Source organism: Malus sylvestris, chromosome 1 (assembly GCF_916048215.2).
Source record: "Malus sylvestris chromosome 1, drMalSylv7.2, whole genome shotgun sequence".
NCBI classification, from domain to species: Eukaryota; Viridiplantae; Streptophyta; class Magnoliopsida; order Rosales; family Rosaceae; genus Malus; species Malus sylvestris.
Genome location: NC_062260.1, coordinates 6,140,335 through 6,152,975, shown reverse-complemented (window position 1 = coordinate 6,152,975; position 12,641 = coordinate 6,140,335).

Below are 12,641 nucleotides of genomic sequence, written 5' to 3'. Positions count from 1 at the left end.
CCAACCATGACCAGTCACCACCATTATTCCAGCTTTAGACACATCATTGCCACTAAAGTTCTACTTATATATTTATGTATTTATTAAGCTTATCCCATCTTGTTTTCTTCAGGCTAGTTTAATCAACTCTTCTTCTCTTAGATAATTCATACTAATTAATTTTTAGAGGCGATTTATTTCCCTTTCCTAGAAGAATCTAATTCCAAGTCTACCTAAGAATTTGCATCAAAGCTGGAGATCTCTACACGTACTGCCCTTTCCTGCAAGCAGCCCAACATGTGTGGGGGCATTTGTGGAGCAAAAAATAATCGAAAAAAATATGGAGGCGACACGTGGATTCTCGGGGTAAGTTAAAAAGACAAAATTACCCTCAAGGCACACCAAGATTCCTATGCCCGAGCAATGGCCAATCATCCCTCAACCAAGTCAAAAGTGCCCAAAATAGGTAATAATTTGAAACCTATTTCATCCATCCTCATCAAATCCTCTCCACAAGGTAACTCCCAAACCATTCCTCTTTTATTATATTAATTAGCTAATCAATTAGGAAATTATTCTATTAATTAGCTAATTAATTGATTTATTATTCAATTATTCCTAATTAGTTACAAATCATGAACCTCACCCAAAATACCAACCAAGTGGCCGGTCTTCCTCCTTTTAAAAGGGCTGGCCATACCCTTATAAATACTACCTCATTCTCTCCAAACTCAATTCCAATTCTCTTGCTAAATTCTCAAAATTCTCTAAACACTTTTCTCTCAAAATTCTAACTTTGGCATCGAATTTTCTTTGGCCAAAACCCCCCCATTCATCGTGGGTGTGTGAGGCTCTTGGGCTTGACCTAAGGTGTTATTTGTTTTGTAGGTGCAATTTTGTCCAAGACCAAGGAGGAAGAATTTTGCATCCACAAATTGGTGCTTTCATTGAGAGTTGAGTCACACACTCATAAAAGACTCTCGCATCTAAGGTTTTTCATTTTCTTGTTCATTTGTAGATTTTTCGTACGTTCTTATTCTTAGAATTTTTATTGCTATAAATTCTTTGGTAAAACGTAAAAGAAAAATACAATGGCAAGAGATTCGGGAACCTCGATGAACGAAACTTCCTATGTTCAAAGATCCAGATCTAATGATGGAGGATGAGACGTAGCCCCACCACGACGATCCACAAGGCTCAACACGATGGTAAGAGGAGCAACTTTGCCACCAAGGAGCACCACCACCATGGCAGCCACAGGGATTACCATGGCAGTGGGGAGTGGGCCAGCTCTATGGTAGCGAGCCCATGGTGAGCAGGGGTAGCTAGGCAGCCACCAGCTTAGGCCCACGTCACTTTGCACCAGCAAGCCCAAGTCACTGCCCTAGCAACGCAAGCCCTAGCCTTGCACCCACATGCACCACAAGCCGAGCAGCCCACTTCCGTGGCCCAGCCTGCTCTCGTGGCCTTCCAAGCAGCCCAGGTCGGTCTAAGATTAGTTCAACCATCCCGGTGTCAAATTTCTGGGCTATTCATTGAACTGGGGGCATTTTCACCCCATTTCTTCATGGATTTTACATTTCCAAACTCAAATCTCACACCCGTAGTCCACTACACTTCCGTTACTCAAAGAGACATATTCCGTTCAATCTTTCTAACCCAAATGGAGAACAACACTTGTCTCGACAAGTTATAGAGTTGACAAACGCTCTCGTACAATGGACGACCTTAGTGAATCAGCTATTGCAGCGCACCAAGATGCAACATGCCCTTGACGAGGTGTCCCGAAGTAGGATAAGGGTAGACGAAAAACATCTCCAGTAGCGTCCCAGCAAGCAGTTACTTGACCAATCACGAACAGAGCATTCTAACGGAGTACACTCCTGACTAGGCCCTTGAGATAGCGTACTCTCCCGTCTTATCGCGTGGAGGAGCGTGCATTCTCAGTTAGGCCTACGGATAAACATACACTCACGGTTGGGGCCACACTCCGATAATCAACATGAGTAACCTTCCAGGCAAAATGTTCATTCATGGTAAGGCCCGCAAGGAAGAGCAGCCTAAACTAGTAGGTCATGATCGAGGACAGCCGAGAGCTCCGCCACCCCAACAAAGGAAAATTTAGGAAGAAGTAGAAAGGCTCCTGACCAAGTGATTGTGCGATTTCCTGCACAACGAAGCTATTGACAAGGTGCTCCAATGAGACATGACCAACATAAGCTAGTCATCTTTCAATGACAAGATCGAGTAGATGGGACTACCCTACATAGATTACTGGATCCAAAGACTACTTCTATCTTGACAAACGTAGCAGCTCAGCCTAATGGCACGCTAGGGGCAGACGGGTACCAGAAGGACACATCAGCCTAAGTACCAAGAACTAGGGGCAGACCTTGTTCTCAACTCTAGACGATTCAAAACTGAAATAGTACATCATCAGTAGCCGAGCATCACAGACCTAGTGGCCCAATTCTTCTTGCTGCACCCAACCTGGCCCAAGCCCTGCTTTCACAGCCGTGCCTACCTGCTCCACGGCTCCCAACAACCATTGATCTATCACCATGGCTCATAACTATGCCAATCTTGCCCTGTGGCTCACGCCAACCAAGCCTCAAAATGGCACACAACGAAACACCTGATGATGGGGTAATAATTCTAGGAGCAACTCACTACACTTACACCCTTACGAGGGTTCCATAAGCAGTTTGAAGTCTCAAGCAGATCGCCAAACAAAACCTCGCAGGCTGAGGATTATTTCAGTTATCCAGCAGTTCAGCTTTCTTAAGCTGCACTCATGACCACAACTTCCATGTTCTCCAGTGCAAGAGGGTAAACCAATTGCTTTCTAGTGTGAGAGGGTAAACTAATTGCTCTCTAATGCAAAAGGGTAAGGGTAAACCAATTGCTCTCCAATGTGAGAAGGTAAACTAATTGCTTTCTAGTGCAAGAGGGTAAACCAACTCCCCGACACCTAAAAGGGTATGCTCTCTAGTGCAAGAGGTTAAACTAATTGCTCTCAAGTGCGAGAGGGTAAACCAATTGCTCTCCAAGGCGAGAGGATAAAATAATTGCTTTCCAGTGTTATAGGGTAAACCAATTCCCTGACACCCAAAATGGTATGCTCTCCAGTGCGAGAGGTAAAACTAATTGCTTTCCAGTGCGAAAGGGTAAACCAATTACTCTCCAGTGCGAGAGGGTAAACTAATTCCCCGACACCCATCTAGGTAAGCTCTTCAGTTTGAGAATGCCATATAGCTCAAAAGATCGAATGCTTGAAGACTAACTAGGCAGCGAATGGTCAGGGGGCAGCAACCACTTTGCACTCAACAGTTCACTCATCTGACACTTCATTTTTAATAGCTCCATCCTTAACTGCTCTATCTACGGCAGCTGAGAAATGAAACTCAAGCAGTTTCCTCATTTTTGGCAAGCAACCTAAATGAAGCAGCCCAAACCATGGCCCATGCCACACCACTTCCTCGGCCCATGTTGAGCTAGTCATTGGCTTTAGTCAAGCCAAGTAGCACAATCAATGACCCCTGCCACACCACCTCCTTAGCCATGCCAATGGACTCTTGGCTCTTGCCAGTCGACGTGCCACACCACCAAAGAAGAAGACAAGGAGAATTAGGTTTTTTTTACATTGGTGCGGTACGGAGAAGAAAAAGAAATCAACGGAAGACAGTTCTTTGCACGGGCAAGCAAAGAAGAATTAGGGGTGATCATGCGATGGGCGATATTATTTATGGATAATCACTGCCTAATAGTTTTGTAAGTGTGACTCTACTTGGTTAATCTGCGGTGAGGGGTCACTACCTACTTGGTTACCTTCATAGGGGTGGTTCTGCTTTGTTAATCTGCGTTAAGGGACTATATTATTTATGGATCGTGCTTGGTTAATCCGTGATGGGCAATCCTTATGGCCATACATACTTATGGGTGATCATGCTTGGTTAATCCGTGGTTAATCCGTGATGGGCAATCCCTATGGCCATACATACTTTGGGGTGATCATGCTTGGTTAATCCGTGATGGGTGATCATTGCCTAATAGTTTCGTAGGTGTGACTCTGCTTAGTTAATCCGCGATGGGGGTCACTACCTACTTGGTTACCTTCTCAAGGGTGGCTCTGCTTGGTTAACCCACTATGGGGGACCACTTCCTGTTCGATTACTTATATGTAGGCTTCGGCTGAACTACGTTCATCTAACCCTAGTTTTTAGTGTATTTATGAACGATAATGTTTGAGAATCTTTGTGGTTTGAATTAGAAAAGCCGTTGGATGTCTGGGTGACTCTTTCGAAGCGTTTAGTGACTTGACTATGATTTCATAAGTATGAATTTATATTTAAGGTTTATAAACTATGATCGATGGCCTTTTTCTATTATTATCGCATACGTCGTATTATTGTCACTTACACGAGCTTCGCAGCTTATCCGAGTTCTTGTTTGCGCAATGCATCATTCCCATGGCGTATGCACTGATTGTACAAGTGATATGTTTGAGTAGATAAATAGAAGTCGCTTGGTATTTTGGTTCCTTTGAGTGGTCTGAAGTCCAATTCTTCGGAGATGTAGGCTTTTGCTGAACTGTGTTGCTCTAGCCCTGCATTTTGATGCATTGTATGTGTTATTGATTGATGTGATTGTGGAATGGTGTTAGAAATCATGTTTGTGTGAATGACATACCTGTGTGCATGGCAAGATGACAATTATTGTTTGGCTTATGGTTGATGTGTAGTGTGGTACGCTATGTTTTTTGCTAGAAGTATTTTACAAAAAGTTTAGAGTTTAACAAATGGTGAACTATGAATGACTTGATCCCAATTTAGGGTACGTAAGGTAGTCTAACAAGGAGGTTAGATACAACCATAAAGTATACGAAAATCACTACGCAATTCATAGCTTGAGTTGTGCTTTGTCCGTATCCCGAAGACGGGGTATGTTAGATATACGAATACTTGATGACGTCAAGTGTTGATCCAGGACATATGTCGGGATGGAGCGTTACATGTTTTTTGTTCATTCTTTTGGATCTTTGGTCTTTCTTTCAATGGTGGCGACGAATTTGCGGTGGTGGGCGGCTGATTTGGTGGAGGTGGTTGCTTATTATTTCAAGTCTAGGTTTTTATGTTTGAACGTTGCTATGAGCTACTCTTTTTGGGCATATTTGATTGTAATTTTTTTTTTTTTGTGGAGTTGGGTTTTTGCTTGGCTATTTTGGACTCTTTGTTTGAGTTGTTCTTACTTTGTAGTACCTTTCTCTTTCAATGAATTTTACTTTCTTGGCAAAAAAAAAAAAAAAAAAAAAGTAAGAGATGTAGGTCTATCCCTAAGGAACATGGATTCCCTCCCTCCTATTTCTCCTCTCCCATCTCCTCCTTTCTTTCTATAGCTTTTCTCTTCCCTGTTCTTTTCAATTATAAGTCTAAGTAGTGATGTGGCCTAATCTTGAGCTTTGAATTAGTTTGGCAATAAAATGAATGGCTGGAAAGAAATGAGGAGATATGAGGGGAGATAAATAGGAGGAGAGAGAATTCTCCTTCGTTACAAAGTGCTAAGCAAATGCAACTTTGTATTTGTTTTCCTTTTTTATTTGAATAAGCATTGGCTACTCAAAAAATGAGAATGCTTTATAATTAATTCACAAATTTTTTTTTTTGTGATTGGAATCATCAACGTTGTATGTCATTCTGCAAATATCATATGTGCAAAAAGTCAATGAAAATAAAGGTCATTTAGTCAATTAACTGCAGAAAATAGCTAAATGGTTCATAACACTTTTATTTATTTTTTCAATTCTAATTATATGTTTTTCTGCAGTTCGATGACTAAATGATCTTATATTTTATGAGTTTTTTTTATAGAGATGATTGTTGGAACCAAATCTGCTCACCGCCGTTGATGGTGGAGCCACAAATTCGAGTAACCTGCGAAATAAAGAACAATTGGGAGCAAGCCTAAGACAGAAGATGGCTGTACTGGCCAAAGGCTCTGTGACGTTCAAGTTAGTAAGTAATTTTAGACTCAAGAAGTGAGCAAGAGAGTTAAAGTGTTGAGATTGCGTTACCAGACATGAACCTTATGTGTATGTATTTTCTATAGGGACAGACCTTTTTAGGATAGAATCCTTATTCAAAGCTGGGAGAATCCTAGAGGATATCTAGAAGTAGGTATTGCACCCTCTAGGAGTTGTGATTACTTATGGTGCATGCCAATACCTAGATTGTAGGAACTCCTAGATTTATGAGGAATCTGGTTGTGTCCATATCTGAATCAGATCTTCTATCTTGCCGAACAAGTATGGTTATCCAGCGGAGTTGCTTGGACTTTGCCTATTGCCTTAGAACAGGATGATGGTGGCACCATTGCCCCGTCTGATCCCGCTCTGCTTGTAGCTAGTGATTTCATGACCTCACTTATGAGGTATCGATATTCGAATCAGCTTTACTCCGCCCTTAGAAAATCATGGTCCCACAATTGCCTCTAACTATGTATCTGAAAGGCAACTTGTTCCCTTTGAGGATGGATAGTTATCCAAAAACCATGTCTTTAAGAGTAAGCTAGAATACATACCGTTTTTAATCTTCTTTCTTCATTTGGTGATCCAATGTTTGGAGTGCAATATTGATGTTTCAGATTTAGATGCACGACCTTGAATAACGTGCCTTAAAGTTCACAATGATGAAACTTTATGCTCATTAAGTGCGCAAGAAAAGTAAGAAATTACCTTCGATATTCTTCACTGATTTTAACCGTTGGATTTGCTAATGCCAAGGTGAGTCAGTCTATATTCCAAATCTTTTCCTTTCGCTTTACCAAAGCCTCTAAATCACTCAAGGAAAAAAATGCTCAAACCTTCTTCATATACCAATTCAAAATTCCCTTAGATCATTTCGTTCTTCATCAATGGCATCCTCAAGCAAGACCTCTAAATAGTCCAAAATCTCGTCTTATAACCTTCTGCAAACGAGTCATACTCACGCTTGGGACTAGTCATACTCACGCTTGAGTTAACATAATACAATAAATAGTGATTAACAATAAGCTTTGCCCTTCATTAAACATATAATAGTTTAACACAAGAAGTATTATAAAAAGCTATTACATCAAATGAGTAGCTTTGTGGGCATACTTCCAACAAACTCTCACCCACCAAGGTTGACCGTGCTTGTCCTTTGTTGACGTCACCATATTTGAGCGTTAACACATTACATTGTCAAATAAGTCGTGGCACTTATGTACTTGATTTCAGGGCATGTCAATTCACCCTTACACATTAGTTGATATTGAAAATTTGAAATAATTTGTTACTCTATTGTTTATTTAATTAGGAGTTGGCATTGTTCGGTTTAGTCCAGTTCACCTCTCAAAGCGGTACTGGAACCCAAAAAAACTAAGGTTTAGTCCAATTTGATTCTTATCAATAGTAATAAAAAAAACCCGAATCAAATCGGACCAGAAGGTTTCAGGTCTAATTCGGTTTCCAAACGGTTCTGGGTCTTAGCTCATTTCATTTGCCTTTTATTTTAAACTTTATGAGAAGCCCAAAACATAGTTAAACAGAGACCGTATATGTGAGGCAAGCACGATGGTCTGAGAGGGAGGATGAGGAGAGAAGTTGAAGCATTGCTCCATCTTCTTTTTGCATCGCCTTTCAGTGCCTAAATCGCAATGGGAGGGAAAGAAACAGAAAATCGAGAGACTGTGAAAATTGAGAGAGAGAGAGAGAGAGAGAGAGAGAGAGAGATAGGGAGAAGGGGAGAGAGGGAGATGGAGAGGGGGAGACAACAACAACAACAAAGCCTTTTCCCACTAAGTGGGGTCAGCTATATGAATCCTAGAACGCCATTGCGCTCGGTTTTGTGTCATGTCCTCCGTTAGATCCAAGTACTCTAAGCCTTTTCTTAGAGTCTCTTCCAAAATTTTCCTAGGTCTTCCTCTACCCCTTCGGCCCTGAACCTCTGTCCCGTAGTCACATCTTCGAACCGGAGCGTCAGTCGGCCTTCTTTGCACATGTCCAAATCACCGGAACCGATTTTCTCTCATCTTTCCTTCAATTTCGGCTACTCCTACTTTACCTCGGATATCCTCATTCTCAATCTTATCCTTTCTCGTGTGCCCACACATCCCACGAAGCATCCTCATCTCTGCTACACCCATTTTGTGTACGTGTTGATGTTTCACCGTCCAACATTCTGTGCCATACAACATCGTTGGCCTTATTGTCGTCTTATAAAATTTTCCCCTGAGCTTCAGTGGCCTACGACGGTCACACAACAATGTTGGATGCACTCTTACACTTCATCCATCCAGCTCGTATTCTATGGTTGAGATCTCCATCTAATTCTCCGTTCTCTTGTAAGATAGATCCTAGGTAGCGAAAACGGTCGCTTTTTGTGATCTTCGCTAAATTGCTCCGGTCATTAGTGTGGATAAGTATATAAATGGATAGAGATAGGAAAGCAAACACAAGATGTACGTGGTTCACCCAGATTGGCTACGTCCACGGAATAGAAGAGTTCTCATTAATTGTGAAGGGTTTACACAAGTACATAGGTTCAAGCTCTCCTTTAGTGAGTACAAGTGAATGATTTAGTACAAATGACATTAGAGTACAAATGACATTAGGAAATATTGTGGGAGAATGATCTCGTAATCACGAAACTTCTAAGTATCGAAGTGTGGTATCATCTTGACTTGCCTTATCTGTCTCATAGGTAGATGTGGCAGCTTCTCTGGAAGTACTCTTCCTCCATCCAGGGGTGGTATCTTTAACTGGTGGAGATGCACAAGGTAATGTATCAATTTCACTTGAAGCTTACTTGTAGTTTCAGGCTTGGTCAAGCGCGATACAAACCATGTAGTAGGAGTCCCCCAAGTCGCCGAGCTAGGGGATTTGCTGAAAGAGGTGACAGACAAGGTAAGCAATCAGAGCTCCGGCTGATTGTTCACCTTCTCCCCATCTTGCAGCAGCATGAAGAATAAAGAGAAGAAAAATGAGAAGAGATGATATGGGATACTTTTGCTTTTGAAGAAGTAACTTTCCACAGGCTTATTCTTGAACTGAGCTGGAGGGTTTTCTGGTTTCCTCCAGAGTATAAGGCCGACTGAAGAATTTGAGGGTCAAAACAAGTCCATCAAATCTAGAGTACGTTCGACCCTGCTGATATGGGATACTTTTGCTTTTGACAGAGTAATGGATGGATCGGCACGTGTGCTGTTACGCTTGTCTCCACATGCTTCCTTGTATCCTTCGCACTTGCCCTATCTGTTCCTCAAGCAGATGCGGTATCTTCCCTGGCAACATAAGATGTTGAAGATGAGTACTCGAGAGCAATGCCAGGTAAGTAATCAGGTAAGGGGTTCCAGGCTGTCAGTTCCTGGCTGGGAGCTTGATTTCAAGTGCTGACTGATTGCTCTCTTTCTCCTTGTCTTGCAGGTAAAAACAAGGCCAAAGGAAAAGACAGGGAAAAAGCATGATATGGGATACTCTTGCTTTTAACCCTGATGATATAAGATATTCTTGCTCTAGTATAGCTTGTTTGCAAAGGTATTATCGGGGGGAAAGAAAGCTGAATATTTTGAAAGGCTTCGTTGGGAGTGCCCTCTCAGATATGAGGAAGGGTTGAGCATTTTTGCAGGTCTGCCTGTCCGTTGGGGATGAAGGTCGACATATATAGGAGTCTCCCTAACAACAAGTAGTAATGCTATTCCTTTACCCTGCTTGGTCATAGCATGGTAGTGGGAGCTGCCAGCTTCACATGTTTTAACTCTGTCAGAGCACTTTGAAAAAGTGGTATGTGGTATCTGGCTCTCGAGATTCGGAGAACGATGCTTCTTCGATTTTTGAGAAAGCAATCATGGTGGGGGTCTGGCTCTCGAGATTCGGGGAGCAGTGTCTCTTCGATTTTTGAGAAAGTAATCATGTTGGGAGTCTGGCTCTCGAGATTCGGAAGGCGGTGCCTCTTCGATTTTGGAGTAAGCAATCTTGTTGGGAGTGTTTTCTCGGATGTGAGTAAAGGTTGGGCATGTTTGCTAGTCTACCTTGCCACGAAGCACGGAGGTTGACACACAGGGACTTTCCAATTATCCAGCAGTGGTACTGTTCCTTTACCCTTGTGGGTAATAATATGGTAGCTAGACCTTCAAAATTTATGTGTCTAAACTTTGTTAGTGCTGTTTCTTTGCTATTCTTTTACCTTTCTTGGTCAGAGCGATGTAGTGGGAGCTGCAAGCTTCACGTGCTCAACTTTGGCAGAGACTTTGACAAAGTTATCTGTGGTACCCATGAGCTATTGTTGCGTGTGGGAAGTGGGTGATTGAACAGTAAGATTCATATGCTTTCTACTTCACCAGAAGTCTTCGACAGAATGCCCATAATTTCCGCAAAGCTAAGTGTGCGTGTGACAGGTGCTGACAAGGCTAGAAAAGAAGGTGCCTCTTCGATTTCTGAGATCGGCCCTCGTGGTCTCTGAGCAGCCCAGCTTTTGAGAAAGCGAGCACCTCTTCGATTGATTCGGAGAACGATGCCTCTTCGATTTTTGAGAAAGCAATCATGCTGGGGGTCTGACTCTCGAGATTCGGGGAGCCGTGTCTCTTTGATTTTTGAGAAAGTAATCATGTTGGGAGTCTGGCTCTCGAGATTCGGAGGGCGGTGCCTCTTCGATTTTTGGAGCAAGCAATCTTGTTGGGAGTGTTTTCTCGAATGTGAGTAAAGGTTGGGCATGTTTGCTAATCTACCTTGCCACGAAGCACAGAGGTTGACACACAGGGACTTTCCAATTATCCAGCAATGGTACTGTTCCTTTACCCTCTCTTCGATTTTTGAGAAAGTAGTCATGTTGAGAGTCTGGCTCTCGAGATTCGGAGGACGGTGCCTCTTCGATTTTGGAGCAAGCAATCTTATTGGGAGTGTTTTCTCGAATGTGAGTAAAGGTTGGGCATGTTTGCTAGTCTACCTTGCCACGAGGCACAGAGGTTGACACACAGGGACTTTCCAATTATCCAACAGTGGTACTGTTCCTTTACCCTTGTGGGTAATAATATGGTAGCTAGACCTTCAAAATTTATGGGTCTAAACTTTGTTAGTGCTGTTTCTTTGCTATTCTTTTACCCTTCTTGGTCAGAGCGATGTAGTGGGAGCTGCAAGCTTCACGTGCTCAACTTTGGCAGAGAACTTTGGCAAAGTTATCTGTGGTACCCATGAGCTATTGCTGCGTGTGGGAAGTGGGTGATTGGACAGTAAGATTCATGTGTTTTCTACTTCCCCAGAAGTCTTCGACAGAATACCCATAATTTCCGCAAAGCTGAGTGTGCGTGTGACAGGTGCTGACAAGGCTGGAAAAGTAGGTGCCTCTTCGATTTCTGAGATCGGCCCTCGTGGTCTCTGAGAAGCCCAGCTTTTGAGGAAGCGAGCGCCTCTTCGATTTCTGAGATCGGCTTTCGTGGTCTTTGAGCAGCCCAACTTTTGAGAAAGCAAACACCTCTTCGATTTATGAGATCAACCCTCGTGGTCTCTAAGCAGCCCAGCTTTTGAGAAAGCAAATGCCTCTTCGATTTCTGAGCAGGCGCCTCTTCGATGTCTGAAGCTCCGTCAAGTGCAGCTTTTTATAGGGGCTGGCATTAAGTTCCAAAGCACACTTGAATCTCCACCAGTAGAAGCTCCATTCTTGCACTTCTAAGATCTTGATTTGTCCGACCTCTTCTCTCTTCAATACCTTTGAAAATGTCTGGCCCCTCCGACCGTCGTTTTGACTTGAACCTTGTTGAAGAGGTAGCCCCGCCTTCTCCAGACAACATATGGCGCCCATCCTTCGTCTCCCCTACTGGTCCTCTTACCGTTGGGGATTCCGTGATGAAGAATGATATGACCGCTGCGGTGGTGGCCAGGAACCTTCTCACTCCCAAAGATAACAGACTACTTTCCAAACGGTCTGATGAGTTAGCTGTTAAGGATTCACTGGCTCTCAGTGTTCAGTGTGCAGGTTCTGTGTCTAATATGGCCCAACGCCTATTTGCTCGAACCCGCCAAGTTGAATCATTGGCGGCCGAAGTGATGAGTCTCAAACAGGAGATTAGAGGGCTCAAGCATGAGAATAAACAGTTGCACCGGCTCGCACATGACTATGCTACAAACATGAAGAGGAAGCTTAACCAGATGAAGGAAACTGATGGTCAGGTTTTACTTGATCATCAGAGATTTGTGGGTTTGTTCCAAAGGCATTTATTACCTTCGTCTTCTGGGGCTGTACCGCGTAATGAAGCTCCAAATGATCAACCTCTGATGCCTCCTCCTTCTAGGGTTCTGTCCAGTACTGAGGCTCCGAATGATCCCCCTCCGATGCCTTCTCTTTCTGGGGCTCTACCGACTGCTGAGACTTCTCCTAAGCAACCTTTGTGAAGGCTCCATCTTGTTTGTTTATTTTGACTCATGTATATGTACATATTTGTAGCTTATCGGGGATATCAATAAATAAGTTTTCCTTCATTTCAACGTATTGTGTTAAATACACCAAAGCCTTCTTCGCTAAGTTCTTTGAATTTTCTTTTGTTGAAGCTTGTATGTTGAAGCTTTCTGAGTGGAGCATGTAGGTTGGGGTAGTGTTCCCTTAATTTTTCGAGTGAGGAAAACTTCTCGGTAGGAGACTTGGAAAATCCAA